Source organism: Petaurus breviceps, unplaced genomic scaffold (assembly GCF_028583685.1).
Source record: "Petaurus breviceps papuanus isolate PSGF00001 unplaced genomic scaffold, PetGlider_PUasm1.0 38, whole genome shotgun sequence".
In the NCBI taxonomy this organism is placed as follows: Eukaryota; Metazoa; Chordata; class Mammalia; order Diprotodontia; family Petauridae; genus Petaurus; species Petaurus breviceps.
The window spans coordinates 92,990,659-93,006,010 of NW_027186304.1; the positions used below are offsets into that span (position 1 = coordinate 92,990,659).

The window sequence follows — 15,352 nt, forward strand, 5'->3', positions numbered from 1 at the left end:
ATTTAGTAACTCAATCATTCAATCATGGGACACAAAGTACAGTAGTTAAAGTACTCCACCACAACCTTGGGTAGTACATTCATTTAATCAATTAGAGAGTCCTTAATTCAATCACAAAGCACAATCACAAATAAATTACAATTCCATCAGTCATTACTCACTACTCAGTATCCATGGAGGGTTTTTTTCATCTTGACTAGGGGCAGGCTTTCAGCTTTCATGGTTTCCCTTCCATGGTCCCAGATCCTGCCTGAATCTAACCAACTGCCACCTGAGTTCAAAGGCAGATATCTCCCAGCTCCTTTTCTAGCTGTCTGTGCAGTTCCCGCTCCATATTGAAGCTCACAGTGCCCAGTCTACCTCAAGTCCTTCGCAGTCTCTGTTCTTAGGAAGACAAGGCTTAATGAGGCCACAATAACATTCATAAACATTAACAAAGCCACAACAACATTTGTACAAAATATAGGCACCATAGTCATGTTTCCTCAGTCTTTGGCAGCTCCAGCTGGCCCTCAGAAATCTTCAGCAGCTTTGTTTTCAAAATCAAAATCACTTTCTCCCATTCTCAAAATCAAAATCACTTTCTCTATGGAAGTTCCAGTCTAGCAGCAGCAGCCCAGCCTTCAGGTCCTCACCCCAAGAAGTTCTGACCTTCCCAAGCTAAGATTTTTCCTTATATACAATATTGCTCCTCCCTCTTCAGCCCCTTCCTGTTAAATCAGCAACTGGAGTTCATACTTTCTGTTTCTTTAACAGAGGCTTACTTTGAAAATAGGTGCTAAGTACCTCTTAGTTTAGCAATACAAAAGGATCTTCAAATTTCATTACTATTAAATCTCCTCCTTTGTCATAAGGCTGGCTTTATGTACTATCTCACAAACATACCATGCTGATTATTACTTCTGTGCCATTGGTCATATTATTACCTTTACCTAGAATATTGTTCCTTTTCCCTTCCTCCTATCCAAATCCTATCAATCCTCCAAAGTCTACCTTTTCCATGAAGCCTTCCTTGATTAGTCCATTCCCCACTGAATATCAATGTGAAAAAGAAGTTTAGGGACCATTTGATCCATCTTCTATTTAAGCAGGAATTTCTTTGATATAATTCCTAAAAAAAAGTCTTCATCTGCCCACCAGATAATATCCTTCAGTGAGGGAGAGTCCACTGTTTCCTGAGGTAACTCAATCCACTTCAAGATGACCTTAATTCTTAGGAAATTCTTACTTAATATGTAAACTGTTTCATTTAATAATCATGGGTATTATCCATTGATACAGACTTTTAGCATACGATGTTTAAGAATCACTGTGCCAAATAATAATAACAACCATTCCCTCAATAACCAACAAGTAGATGAACTTCCAAAATAAGCAAAATTAGTCATTGAACAATAGGCAAAACTTATTACTGAACCTGTACCCAAAGGCTTCCCAAGGATGGAACCTTGATGGAACCTTCCAAGCAGCTAGGTGGTGCAGTGGTTAGAGTGCCAGGTCTACAATCAGGAAGACTCATCTTCATGAGTTCAAATCTGGTCTCAGACACTTATTAGTGGTGTGGTCCTGGGCAAGTCACTTAACCCTGTTTGCCTCAGTTCCTCATCTGTAAAATGAGCTGGAGAAGGAAATAGCAAACCACTCTAGTATCTTTGCCAAGAAAACCTCAAATGGCATCACAAAGAGTCAACATGACTGAAATCACTCAACAACAATAACAAAAGAACCTCCCAGTTAGGGCTTATGCTCAACTGGCATAGCTTTAAAGATCCTGTGGTTGTATCCACACCACAGTAACATATCAGAATAGAACTTTAGTTGAAGAGGATTTGCACCCCTAACTAGCCTAGATTTGGTTTTCTTTAACTGTCACCCCTTGCTCTTAGTTCTTTTTTCTCTTATATCTTCATGATGGCTCTTTGTACATTTCAGAGACAGCTATCATGATCTCTCCCATGAAATGTCTGCCTTTCCAGACTTTATATCACTAATGTTCAACCAACCACTCTTTTAAATTGTATCAATGGTACTGATTGCTTTTTTATTTCCATTTTCCAGGTTGCCACTATCCTGCTTCAAACACAACACCCATACCTAATACAGTACTCCAAATGTGGTCTGATCAGAGGAAAGTACAAAGGGACTTTTGGTTCCTATGCTCATTGCTCTCAAGAACCTTCTTAGTTTCTGCAGTATATGGGATTAAAGCCATTTGGGTTAGCATTTATTGACTTACTTCTTGTATCACTTGTTTTGTTTCATTTCTGTCAGTCTCTTTTTCTCCCAAAGTAGGTTGCCAACTCTTTGAGGACAAAGACCTCTCCATATTGTTCTATATACAACACTCCCCTTCCCCCACCCAGGGTTCATCACTGTGTCATTCAATCAGCACCTACTATTTAATTTAGTTTACTTTTGATTAGGCTTTATTTCCACTATTATAGTTTCATAATGATTCATAATATAATATATAAAAATATTTGTGGATGTAAAAAGGTATCTTTTCAGCTGATGTCAGAAAAGCTTTCTATATCTGGTAAACTATTTCAACTTTTCAGTTTTTCAAGTAGCAAGCAACTTCCAAAGTCTTGAATCAGAGAATTTCTGGATGCAAATGACTGTGCTCTTGACTTATACCACAAAATAAACCAGATGCAATTTAGCCATCCAGAAATCACTTGGAAAGTTGGTGCATTACTATAAGCTCATAATAAATCTGAAAGGAATTAAACTTATTGGTTAATTTGTCCCAGAAAATCTTACATACGAATTCTGTGCTTCATTTGGACCAAAGAGCTAAAATTTGTCCCTGAATCCTGTTACTTAAATAGAAAATTTCCATTAATTTACTAAGAAATAGTAAAGCAAATCAGGAAGTTCAGCATATCCTTCAAGAGGTTGACAGTGGGAGTATGAGTTTAGGTTGGCGCCAGAAAGGATTGTCTAGCTGTGAATACCACCCGAACCATGAGCCTGGATTTATCATAAATATCAAAATAGATTCTTTAGCACTGTCACCGTAGCCCTATTGGGAATCGTGTAGCAGAATGACAACAACAATTACTAGCATTTATATGGTGTTTTAAAGTTTGCAAAGGACTTCATTAATATTGTCTCATTTTATACTCACAAAATGAGGAGGTAAATGATATTATTATTCTCATTATACAGATGTAAAAGTTGAGGCAGATAGTATTTATGAGGTTTGCCTAGCTAGTGAGTGTCTGAGGCTAGATTTAAGGTCATTTCTTCTTGACTCCAGCTCTAAGACTATTCATGGCACCACATAGTCATAGCAGCTAAAAAAAATCTTTCAAAAATTTTTTAAAATGCCATGAGCACTAGAGTAGTATCATATATGATAAAATTATATATCCTGGATATATGTGAAAAATAGATGCCTGTAGGACAATTCCAAATTTGTTCATTAACATATACCTACCTGTGTGTATGCCATCAAATATACAATCTCCTGGATTAAAGAACCCCTGGATTCAAATTTTTGAGCTAGAGCACTAAAAAGATACAAAACTCAATAAGACATGATCCCTAGAATCATGGAGTTTCAAATCTAGTAAAGAAGATAGATAAGAAATCTATACACACACACACACACACACACACACACACACATATATATATACACACATATATATGTATGTATTACAAAATAGACTCAGAGAGCTGCAAAGTTGGAAGGGACCTAAGTGACCATTGTTACACTCATATCTGAACACAAATACCCCCTACAATATTGCCAACAAGGGTTCTTCAGCCTTTATTTGAATAATTGCAGTGAAAGAAATCTCATACTTTTAAAGGTAACCCTTTCTATTTACTTGTCAAGAAATTTCCCTTAACATCAAATATAAATTTGCCATTTTGTAACTTCCACTCAGGTGCCAAAAAAACCCCACACCTAATCCCTCTTCCAAGGAACAGTTTTCAAAATTTATGAGACAACTATTCTGACATTCCTAAGTCTTCTTGTCTTCAGAATAAATGTCCCCAGTTCCTCCAGCCCATTTTTATCAGGATTAAATTTATGCCCATCACCTCTCTGGTTATAACATGATGAGAATATGATGAGTGCATTAAAGAGAAATAATTGGTAATGATTATGGTGGGGGTGTGAAATGAATTTTTAATGAAACAATAGATAGAGGCATTTAAAAAGGATAAAATAGATAACTGCATGAAATTGAAAAAATTCTTCACAAATAAAATGAACACATCTATGATAAAAAGGGAAGTAGTACTGGGGGAGGGGAGGAATCTTCATATCAAGTATCTCAGATAAAGGCTTGCTATTCAGGAAATATAAAAAATGAAAAAAATTTTGTGCAATGAAAATCATTCCCCTCTAGATCAAAGGATTTGAAGGTCCTCGAAGAATCTCAAATTATTAATAGTCTTGTGAAAGAATGCTCCCAATCATTAATGGGAAACTTCAAATTAAAAAAAAGTGAGGTTTTACCCCATGGTGAGAAAATTGGAAACGATGACAAAAGACAAAAATGCTCAGTATTTGAGGGAATGGGGACAGATGGGCACAATAATGTATTGTTAGTGGAGCTATGAATTTTCAAAACATTCTGAAAAGCAATTTGGGATTATGCAAATATAGCAGCTAAAATGTCCATGCCCTTTGACCTAGATACTCAACTGCTAAGGATATATCCCTAAGACATCATTGACAAAAATAAAGGATCTATATAGATCAAAACATTTCTAGCAAAAATTTATTTGTGATAATAAAATAACTGGAATCAAAGTAAATGTCCATTAATGGAAATGGATAAACAAATAATGGTACATGAATATAACAGCAGATTATTGTGTTGTAAAAAATAACAAACATGATGGATGCAGAACAGCATGGTTTTACATATAAAGTAAAGAAAACAGAGTCAGGAAAACAATATGAACAATGACTACTTCAATGTAAATAGCAAGAACAATGAAAAAATAAAAAAATAAATGCTGTGAAATCAAGAAGAATAAGATTGGTTCCAGAGATATATGAGAAGACACATACTCCTATTCCTTGTCAGAAATAGAGGTCAGGAGTATCCTCAGGTAGAATATTGCTATAATTATGTCAGATTTTTTTCAGTGTATTGATATTGATTTTTCTCTCTTCCTTTTTGTATCTTAAATAATTAAGGGATAGCTCTCTAGGAGAGGGAGAGAACAATATAGAGAGAGGGACCCTAGGTGATGGAAAAAATGTTTTGTACAAGTTGATTTAACTTAAAAAAAGAAAATTCATAAAATAGGCATTATTAAGTCATTAGATTTTTCCACTAAATCTTCTTTGTATTTGTTGTTATTATATCTATTACAGGGTAATAGTGTTCAACCATTTAAAATATTTTTTATTTAAAATTATAAAAAATCTGATGTTTATATAGTCCTTTGTAGTTTACAAAACACTCTATACATTACCTAATTTGAACCTCATGACAGCCCTAATAACAATCATCATCATCACCATCATCATCATCTCCATTTTGTATGAGAGGAATCAGTTTGAGGAGAGAGAAGAGATTTTCCCATGGTCACACAACTAGTAACTGCTGAATCCCATTACTTATCAATAAGGTTCTAGGAAAGTTTAGGGGACAGGAATCATTTTTTTGCTTAAAGAAATAATATATACTATAATATAATAATGTAATATTGCAATCAGCAATAGACACTTCAGAGAGTGTCTGTGGAGAGCCACTAATGACAGGGCATACTTTTCATGTCCTCAGATGGTCTCGCATTGGCCCTTTCAGATAATCCCCATGCACATATTGCAATTTATCATCAAATAGCATCATCTTTTGATATAGCCAGCAATATAATTCCAATCTCAACCCCTATGTAAATGACACCTGTGCAGATGATTCCAGTTCCACCAATTTTCCCCAAGGAGCCATAGAATGTTATTCCCTCTTCCATTGTATGGTACTTGAAGTATCACTCATTTAGAGAGCTATATTGGCTACTGTCTCTGGTGGGCTGTTCTATCCTTTTTTTTCCATCACAACTTGTAGGAGAATGAGAGGAATGAATGAAAATTAAAATGGAATAATATAATTAACCCAAATCATATCCAGGTCAGTAGTATTTTCCTGGTGCCAACATTCCCATTCTACCTCCCCTGTTCAATTCCTGGGGGTATTAAAGTTGATTAGGGTCATACATAAACCTCACCAAATGATAAATATTACAAATCAGATGTTTTGATTCTCTAATGTTTTAAGGGTTCCATGAGGATAGTAGGAGCTTGTGTTCTGTTTATAAGTTTAAACAGTTGCAGTAACAGGAGAATCCTGCCAGAGCAAGTCATGTGTTGGTAATTCTAAGGTTGAAAGCACATAAAAATTAATGATCAGAGAAGAATGGAGAGCAGTAAATCAACAACGACATTATCAAAAGCAGAGGAAGCCTAATGTGCCCCATATGGCAATGCCCCAGTATAACAAGACAGGAGTCATGGAGCTGTTTGAGTCAACTCCATTTTATGATGGCACCCTTGCTATGAAGTATCACAGAAGGGTTGACTGATGGCACCATAGGAATGAAGTAATTAAATCTTTTAGTTTATTAGCACATTCCACAACACACAATTAGCTATTAAGAAAACTGCTTAATGGTGAGAACAGATAACTAAAATAAAATAATCATGATTAATAACTACAACAATGTGTTACTTGGAGGTGGATTTAGGTCTTAATATAATAGAAATACATCCTGAAATACTACATTTAAACTCTGATAAATTTTTGATCAGATGAAAATTCACAGGATTCAGAATTCATAGATTCTGAGGTTTAAGGGACTTTGTAGGAAACCCAGGAACAAACCACTGTAGATACCCCTGGCTGGTTTCACTTCAATTTAAAGCAGAAGCTTTTTTTTCCTCTTTTCTCATACCCAGATGGAAGCATATATCCCTCTTGGGCCAGGAGTTTCCAAAAAGAATGCTCATGGATAGAATTCTCCTTTTTAAAGTTACTCCTTAATGGAAAGTGCAGAAATAATTATTACTTGCCCACAGGATATAAAGTTATTATTCCTTTCATAGACCATCTAGTCTAACCCTGTCATTTTACAGATGAAGAGACTGTGGCTTAGAAAGGATAAGTAACTTGCCCTGGGTTACACAGATAGTATAAAACCAAGGCAGGTTTTATTGCAATGTCAACCAAATCCAAATCCATTGTTCATTCATTCTACTATGCCTAAATTCAGTTGAATAGTTCCTAACATGTGTTTAACAAATATTTGTTAAATTATTAGGTACCTATTATGTTCTATAGAGAGAGAGACAAGGTGAAGAGAGAAAGACCTGAGTTCAAGTCCTGTCTCAGATGGTAGAATTGTATTTTCCTTCGTAAGTCATTTAACCCTTCAATATACCCAGGCAACTCTCCAAGCAATAAAGCTCTAAATTGCAGAACAACTGGTAATATTCATTGGTAGAGAGGGTTTCCACACCAGGAGTTCCATATACAGATGAAATCACATGATAGGAATTTTAAAAACATGCTATTTTATATAAGTCACTATTGGATAAAAAGTTATAAGAAACCTCAAACCCTAGGGCTAGCCTAGAGCTTAAAAAATAATGAATTGAAACAGATTGTCAAAACGTGCTTCTATTTCCCAGAATTCTAGCATTAACAGAACTCTTCAGAACCCTTTTTATGGGACAGGTGTATAATTTCAAAAGCAAATAATAAAGACAGCACTGTGGAAGTTCTGTGTTCAATTCCAGAAACCACAGACTGAAAAGGTTTGAAGAAAATTCAGAAAACAATGAAAAGACTGTTATAAAAACCTCAGCATGGCCAAATCTTTTACTGGTTCACAAAACATTTACAAGGTTTTCTGATGCTTCCCACTGTCAGAGATATTGTATCTGATGAGACAGGGCATCAGTAACCTAAGAAATATGTTAGTGCTGTTGACTCTTGTATCAGCAATGCCATATTCACAATGCCTATGGAAATTACAGATATGTTGATATAACTATCCATGACAAAATACATCAAGCTTGCCATATGGGGGAATAAGCTAGAAAATTTATTAAAATACCAAAAGACTGAGTCTCAAAACCAGAAAGTGAAAGCCATCAGAGTAGTTATGAAATTGGCACAGGTAGATAAAGTAGAAAGCACCCACATTCTCAAGCCTTTAAAACAGAACAGGCTACCTCAGGCAAAGGTCCTCCTCTCCCCACTCACAGCAACCGCCCAGCATCCAGGGAGCATGCTCCCAGCAGCTCTGGCCCCTGGCAGTCCTCAGCAGGAGTCCTTAGCAGAAATTCTGGCTGACTCAAAAAGGGCTTCGCGCTGCCGCCGCCGCCACTGCCTCTGCTGCTGCTGCTGCCATTGCTGCCACTGCTAGCCACCCCTGCTGCCACTGCTAGCCACCGAAGGAACTCTAGTTTGGCTTCTGCTTCCCCTTGCTCCGCCCCTTCCTTCTACGTCAGCAAGTCCAATGGGGCATGGAAGATATTTAAATCCCATAACCCTTACAACTCTATTTTCCAATCTCATTGCAAGTTGTACTTGTACATGGAGTGATTTCTTTCAGAACTCCGGTGATCACATTAACGGTAATTTCTTTTTTTTTTAAGTTGATTTTTTTTCCATTTTTCAAATGCTTTATTAACTTCTGATTTACATCATTCATTTCCACCAGATTTTGAGTCACAAATTTTCTCCCCCTATTTCCCTTAAACACCAACCCAAAATAGCAGTCCCACAGGATAGCCCCTCCTCCAATCTGCTCTCTCCCATATTTTCTCCCATACCCCTTTCGACTTTTCCAGTAGGGCATAGTGGATCTCTATGCCCCAGTGCCTGTATATCTTATTTCCCAATTACACGTAAAAGAGTATTAATAATGTATATATATATATATATATATATATATGTATATATATGTATATTTAAACATTTGATTTTAAAACTTTAAATTAAAGATTCATTCCCTTCCTCCTTTTTCACCCACCCTTACTGGGAAGATAAGCAGTTCAGTATAGGTTGTACATGTGTAGTTAATGCAAAACAATAATATAGTAGATATATTGCAAAAGACTGACTATATTTCCCTCCCTCCTATCCCACCTCCCACTTGTTCTATTCTCTACTTTGATCCTGTCCCTTTTCAAAAGTGGGTGCTTCTAACTTCCCTCCTCACCAGCCTGTCCTCCCTTCCATCATCCCCCTTCTCATACCCTTCCCCCCTACTCTCCTATAGAATGAGATACTCTATTTAGTGTGTATTTCATTCCCTCCCCCAGCCAAATTAAATGAGAATAAGTTTGACCCAATCCCTTTTGCCTTCCTCTTCTTACCCTCCATTGTAAAGATTTTCCCTTGCCTCTTCTATATGAGATAGTTTACCCCCTTCTGTCTCTCTCCATCTCCTCTCATTATATTCCTCTATCACCTCTTAATTTCACATTTTAAGTATCATAACTTCCTATTAAATTGGTCCTCTGCCCTCTATGTATACCTATAAACATATATACACACATTCACATATGTATTCATATGCCCATATAGCCTCAAATATAGACATATTTAATATATATAATTCTATTCTATCATATATATATATATATATAATTCTATTACCTTCAACTATTTTCATACTGAGAAAAGTTTCATCAGTTACAATTATTGTTTTTCAATGTAGGAATGTTAATACTTCAACTTTGATAAGTTCCTTTTGATTTCTTTTCCCTGTTACCTTCTCATGCTTCTCTTGCTTCTAGTATTTAAATGTCAAATTTTCTATTCAACTCTGGTTTTTCATCAAGAATGCTTGAAAGTCCTCTATTCCACTGAATGACCATATTTTCCCCTGAAATACGATGCTCAGTTTATCTGGGTAGGTGATTCTTGGTTTTAATCCCAGATCCTTTGACCTCTGGAATATCATATTCCAAGCCCTTCGATCCCTCAGTGTAGAAGCTGCCAGATCCTGGGTTATCCTGATTGTGTTTCCACAATATTCAAATTGTTTCTTCCTGGCTGCTTGTAATATTCTCTCCTTAATCTTGGAATTCGGGAACCTGGCTATAATATTCCTAGGAGTTTTCTTTTGGCCATATTTTTCAGGAGGTGATTGGTGGATTCTTTCAACCTCTATTTTGCCCTCTGGTTCTAAAACATCAGGGCAGTTTTCTTTGAGAACTTCCTGGAAGATGATTTCTAGGTTCTTACTTTGATCATGGCTTTCAGGTAGTCCAATAATTTTTAAATTACCTCTCCTGGATCTATTTTCCAGGCCAGCTGTTTTCCAATGAGATATTTCACATTCCCTTCTATTTTTTCATTTGTTTGGATCTGTTTAACAGCATCTTGATTTCTCATAAAGTTATTAGCTTCCATTTGCTCCAATCTAATTCTGAAGAAATTATTCTCCTCAGTGTGCTTTTGAGATTTTTTTTTCCATCTTGCAAATTTGGCTTTTTAAGGCATTCTTCTCCTCATTGCCTTTTTGAGCCTCTTTTGCCATTTGAGTTAGTCTATTTTTTAAGATATTATTTTCCTCAGCCAGGCTGTTGACTCTCATTTTGTAATTTTCTTGCATTGTTCTCATTTCTTTTCCCAATTTTTCCTCCACTTCTCTTATCTGCTTCTTAAGGTCCTCTGTGGCCTGTAACCAGCTTGTATTTTCTTTGAAGCTTTTGCTGCAGGATTTCTGACTTCACTGTCTTCCTCCTTTTCCATGCTTTGCTCCTTTTTTGTCTCCAAAATAGGAGACTAATGTGGGAATCTTCTGTTTGCTTTGTTTCCTTTGCCTGGTCATGTCGCCCCTCAGTCACTTGACCCCTGGGCTTTTTGCCACTGTGGGACTCTGCCACCAGACAGGGGAGGTTTTATCCCAAATGCTGGGGTTTTCTCAGCTGCTGGAGGAGATGGGTTCCCTCTCTGAGTCCTTCATACTCTCTGGCAAGCTGAACACATAGCCTAGGACCTTCACCCTAGAATGCAATCCAGATCCAAGCAGGTTAAAGCAAGAGTGATTACCCCTCAGACTGGTCACTTGGTCCCCCTACACTCTGCAGGCCAGGAGCTGACACTGCCACGTTTTGCTGGCTGGCTGTGCAGGGTATCTCAGCAGCTTCTTGCCCCGGGGGCAAAAGCCAATGCACTCCCTCTTCCTGGGTCCCAAAGTCCAGACTGCACTGACCTCTTACTTTGTCCTTCACACTTATGTGTTGATAATTCTGGAAATGGCCACAACTGCTGCTGATCTGGAGTCCCTCTAGCTGGTGGCTGGTCAGACCCTCCCTGGGGCTAAAACCTCTGGCTCCCAGGCCTGGGCTCAGCTCCCAGAGCACTGTGCTGGCCTGCCAGTCTATCCTCAGTAGGAGGTTAGCTTCTCTGTGTCATTTTGTGGGTTCTGCAGCTCCAAAGTTTGTTCTGAGTCCCCTTTTTACATGGATTGGGGAAGATGGAAGGTGGAGCCACTTGGGGTCCTGCTTCTACTCCACCATCTTGACCTCAAGAAACCGTAATGTCTATGAGAAAAAAAAATAGGACTCAGAAGAAAGGGACCTCTTGGGATTATGGCTCTCTGAAGGGTCAGTGTGGTCCAATGTTTTCACTGGCTCTACCACTTACTCTTGTCACTGTGGGTAGACCAATTAATATTTTATGGGACCTCAGTTTCCTCATCTGCAAAATGAGGAAGCTAGTCTAGATGACCATTAAAGTTCCTTCCAGCTTCAAATCTGTGGTTTCAAATACAGTCAATGCTTCTGTCACAACAGATTTCATTGTAATGGGACTTTAATCATAACTTAGATCCAGTTCTCAGAAAATAAACAATTGATTTCATTATTTCCCAAGACTTTCAACAGACCCTACCCAACATTTTGGGGTCATATTTAAGTATGGCAATCATTGTAGATCAGGCAAAGTCTAATCAGCAACCCCAATATTTCAAGCATGAGAACAAACTCACAAGTTTTTCAAATACTCTCCAACTGCTGTATTCTGATTCTATCAACATTAATCAAAGGCATCTGAAAAGGGATTAATTTTTGTATTTATTTCATTCTAGTAGTCTCCTTGGAGGCTGTTTTTTCCCTCTAAATGCTTCATTTCCCTCTCTATTCTAGGTTATTTGCAGGATAACTAAAATATTCCTTTTAAAAATGCATTAAAATTAACTCATCTTGTCAGATACTTTTGACTTCGCATAGTATCATAGATTTAGAGTTGACGGGGACTTTGGAGATCCTCTAGTGATAGGATCATTGACATTGAGCTAGAAAGGATTTTCCATACTTAAGAATGTTGTGGGGGAGGCTAGGTGGTGCAGTGAATACATCACTGTCCCTGGAGTCAGGAGGACCTGAGTTCAAATCCAGCCTCAGACACTAAGCACAAAATTATCTGTGTGACCTTGGGCAAGTCACTTACCTCCAATTGCCTACCTTCCTCCTTCCAAAAGGCAAAAAAAATTGTTGTGGGATACATAGTCCAATGCTGTCCCTTTACAAATGAGGAAACTGAGGCCCAGTGAGTTTAAGTAACTTGTCTATGGTCACAAAGGTAATAAACATCAGAGTTAGGATAGAAACTCAGATACTTTTACTCAATAGTCAACATTTTCCTTCCTTTTTATCATGCTTGAGTGACCATGAAACATTTTTTTAATTTTAATTTTCTTCTATTTTGTTGTGATCATGAAGAATTGCAGAGCTTATGGAGATTTGTTTGGGTTCTGACTGACTCTGCTATTTCTCAGATTTGGTCATTATATAATTTATTCAGTGTGAAAGCCAATTCCTCCCTTATAGATTGTATAGCTTTCATGTCATTTCATTCTGTGCATTTTTATTTTTGTTTTTTTTTTTTTGCAGAAATCCTCTGTTCTGGATATAGACAATACTCTGGTGATCTTCATTTGGTTCTTTCATATTTTATGGGTCCCAGTGTATCCATCTGATGACCAAAATATTGACATAAGAAATGGTCTCAGACACTTACCAGCTATGTGACCCTGAGCAAGTCACTTAACCTTGTTTGCCTCAGGTCTTCATCTATAAAATGAACTGGAGAAGGAAATAGCAAACCATTCCAGGATCTTTGCCAAGAAAACCTTAAATGCCATCACAAAGAGTTGGACACAACTAAAATGATTGAACAGCAACAACAAATTTGAATAAATATTTTTGTATTGTAAAATAGCAACTTTAAATTATACCCAAAATAAATGAATTCCTAATAGCAAAATTTAAGACTTTTGTCACTGGAATGCATGTAAAAGTGATATATTCCCAGAATATTTGTAAATATGTTTATGAGTTGTTTGAACTACACAATTTTCCAACTCTGAGATTCAGTGAATCTGTGCCAAATATGATCTCAGGCCAATTTTTTCTCCTTAAAAAATAAAAAGAATTCTTATACATAAACCTAGATAAAGGAGATATTGTCTAAAACCAAGTGAATGCCAGAATGAGGTGAATTTGTACTTTTAGTTCACAAGGTACTAAATCTCTTAGCCTCTAAGTACACATTACAAACCCATGTGTCCAACTGCCCAAATTAAAAAAAAAACACTCCAAAGAATGCATACTACTAACCCTGTTTGTTTGTTTGTCTTTAAATTTCATTGGTATAAAGAATTACCAGTTTTGAAACTTCCTTTACTAATGTTTATAGCCAACTGCTCTACAATTCTTAGAGTGGGTTGTGATTGTGGGAATTTAAATAACCTGCCTGAGGTCACTTAGCCAGGACTCTAGGCAGAACTTGAACTCAAATCTTCTGGTTTCTTGAGATCAGCTCTCTATCCATAACTTCCCACTGTCTCTCATCTTGGTTTATCACCAGCCAGACATATCAACTACATAGTGATCTGCATGATACCCCATTCATCCAATGGACCTGATGGGCAATTTCATGGTCCACTCAGCTCAGTGCTTGAAACTGAGTAGACAATTAGGAAATACTAGTTGACTGACTTATTAATTTTAACTGGTACTAAGAAAACTGATAGCAGTGAATACTTTTTATTTTTGTTTTAGTTATACAAAATATTCAGTGAGGGAAGATGATATGATGTTGAACATCTTCCCACAAATAAATGAAGCTTTATTTCCTTGTGTTTGCCAAAAAAAATGTCAAATGACAAGTTTTCTGAGTGTCAAAATCAAAATGTGATCTTAAGAAATAGAAAAATTGAATTAACCTTTCACTTTTTTATTGTTACCAGGTTCAAGAGAAATAATTAAACAGATAGAACCAATCAGCATTTAACCAGGAGACCAGTTTGAGCTTTTAAGCATAAAATTGCACAAATATTATCTTTGCAAATATTTCTGTCAACCTAACAACTGAAAGTGGAGCAAAAACATTTTCTCCACTTTTAAGAAATGTGTTAAAATTGCTTGCATGTTTGGGGTAAAAAAATACTATTAAAAAAAAGAATAGATGACCTGTCACTTCCTAGTTACTGGAGAAAAAAAACTATCAAGCCTCCTGAAAGCAGAGCCTCTCTATTTTTTTCTGTCATAGAAAATAAGTAGTATAAGGATATTCTTAAAGAGGGAGTAATATGGCAAATATTATATCTGGTTATTGCATTTATTGTATATATAGGAAGGTACATAAATTTTCCTTAACTCATTTTCATTAAAATTCGTTAATTAAATCTCTCTTTTAGGGGAGGTGCCCACTTACTGAAGATAGTTACTACTAATTCCTATGCATTTCCTAATATAGTGCAAGTACTGGGAATTATTCTATGTGCCTTTCCAAGGATGATGACCTGGTTACCTTAGAAACCATCTATCTCACCATTCACTGAAAAGGCAATTAAAATCAGAAAATTAAGTCAGTTGACAGTTTCTAGATTGAATCTCAATTGAGAGCTGGACTCAAGATTCTGGCATTCTCTTCTTTTGGTTGTTTTTGCTACATCTAAAGTAGAATAGCATCTTTCTTCTCTCTGTCTCTCTCCTTCCCACCCCACCCCCTCGTCTCTCTCTCTCTCTCTCTCTCTCTCTCTCTCTCTCTCTCTCTCTGTCTGTCTGTCTGTCTGTCTGTCTGTCTCTCCTCCCCACCCCACCTCCCCATCTCTCTCTCTGTCTCTCTGTCTCTGTCTGTCTCTCTCTCTGTCTCTCTCTGTCTCTGTCTGTCTCTCTGTCTGTCTGTCTGTCTGTCTGTCTGTCTGTCTCTCTCTCTCTCTCTCTCTCTCTCTCTGTGCATGCATGAGCATGTACTTTCCACATGTTATTTTCACCAACTTTCCTAGTATAGGTGGAGTACCCACAGAGAAAAGAAAGCTTTATTTACAGCCATTGACCTAAAAGAAGAGGTTG

The 15,352-nt window shown here is 36.9% G+C and overlaps 1 long non-coding RNA gene across 1 annotated transcript in view; it reads left to right on the forward strand.

Moving 5' to 3' along the window:
- The window catches only part of LOC138170186 (uncharacterized), a 39,019-nt gene extending 25,572 nt beyond the window's left edge, over window positions 1-13,447 (forward strand). Inside the window, exons 4-5 of the long non-coding RNA XR_011170558.1 lie at window positions 2,059-2,216; window positions 12,887-13,447. This is a non-coding gene — a long non-coding RNA (uncharacterized lncRNA). The remainder of the gene's footprint in view (window positions 1-2,058; window positions 2,217-12,886) is intronic.
- The last annotated feature ends 1,905 nt before the right edge of the window (window positions 13,448-15,352 follow it).